The sequence below is a fragment of the Schistocerca americana genome, chromosome 2, assembly GCF_021461395.2.
Source record: "Schistocerca americana isolate TAMUIC-IGC-003095 chromosome 2, iqSchAmer2.1, whole genome shotgun sequence".
NCBI classification, from domain to species: domain Eukaryota; kingdom Metazoa; phylum Arthropoda; class Insecta; order Orthoptera; family Acrididae; genus Schistocerca; species Schistocerca americana.
In genome coordinates, this window is record NC_060120.1 from 628,302,513 (window position 1) to 628,304,200 (window position 1,688).

Here is a 1,688-nt window from a genome sequence, read left to right on the forward strand (position 1 = left end):
CTGAGCTGGTCACACACGTTAGATGGGGACAGATCTGAGGATCTTGTTGGCCAGTGGAGCACCTCAACACTACACAGGCAGTTCGTAAAGTTACCTGTGATGTGTGGGCGAGTATTGAGCTGCTAAAAATGACACCAAGATACCATCGCACTTGAAGTAACACATGAGGGCACAGGATGTCGACGTATCATTCTGCTTCCCCACTTCCCTCAGTCAGTACCAGCCGTGACCAGAAGCCACAGCCAATAGTCCTTGAAAGCATGACAACAGGAGTAACTTCACTGTGTCCCTCCAAAACATTGGAAGAATGCAACCTCTCCACAGGTCACCGCCATACCCACTGACAGTGGTCATCCGGGGCAGAGAAGAACAACTACTCAACGTAAAACATATTGCGACGTCATTCACCAGCGCTCCCAGCTTCCCGCTCACGGCAACACTCCAAACATATCCTATATGTTGTTAACGGCAGCCTGTGGGTGGGTTGCTAATTCTCTATTCCAGCTGCTGCTTGTCTCCGACCAATGGTACGGGGTGATGCATCACTCTGCAGGGATTGTATTGTCGTTCTTGAATGGGAGACGCAGATGTGAAGTGATTACCAAGTGTTTGTTGCCCCATAGGGCGATCCTCCTGTGTGGTGGTAACCGCAAAGTAACGACAACTATGCCTGCCCTTAGATATCGATGTAATCCATAGTTGGGCAACAATCACCTGTGAATGTCCCACATATATGGATACTGCACAATTTCACCAATCGGCCAAATAGATACCTACAATGAGACCATTACAAACTCTTTGCGGTGCTGATAACGCTCTCACCAGCGTGCGACACCTCCGTGTCCTTTACAAAGATCATGAAACGCTTAATATTGTTCACGCAGTTACCAGGCCCGGTAACAGTATTAAACATGAATATCACTAACGCATTCTGGCGGCAGTTAGATACGTGTGCGAAGTTACATCGACATCCAGCCACGTCTTCTTGTTTCACTTCTTTTCACGGGTAGTATAATTACAGATAGAGGATACTTTGGTACAGTTAAAATGTACAGTTTTTGGTATTTTTCATTTCCCTAAGTGTGCCTAAGTGCATAAGGATGAGGTCTTGAGAAGCATAAAAATCGATTACAGACACAGCTGAGTCGAATATTAATATGAAAACTGTCAGTGTGCTCCAAAGAAAATAATTTAAAAGTAAATTAGAACTTGTTCAGTCTCATGGACGGAAATAGGATACCGTGACATTGTGACTGATTTGACGAGGTTAGAATAACCTTTCCAGCGTACTTACGGAATTAAATTCAGCATTTTTACAATCTTGTTATCAGGAGCTACTACGAAATTAGTTCTTTAATTCCAGGAAGCCAACGTTTCGTACACCAAAAATTATGTAAATTAGCTGCATATATGTAATGATTGTAAAAATAAATTGCAGAGTACAGCCAGGAAAGACGCCCTGCTGAAGGTTTACATAATCACATCAGTACCAATCCTTACTTACGGAAGTGAAATCCGGGTGACGACAAGACGCTAAAAATAGAATACAATTCAAAAAATTAGCTTCCTAAGAAGAGTGGAGGGGTGCACAAAAGAACATCAAGAAAGAGAGGAAGAAGACAGGGAAAATTGAGAACATAAAACCTAACCGAAAAAGTAAGAGATAGGAGTAGAGATTGGAAGGAACA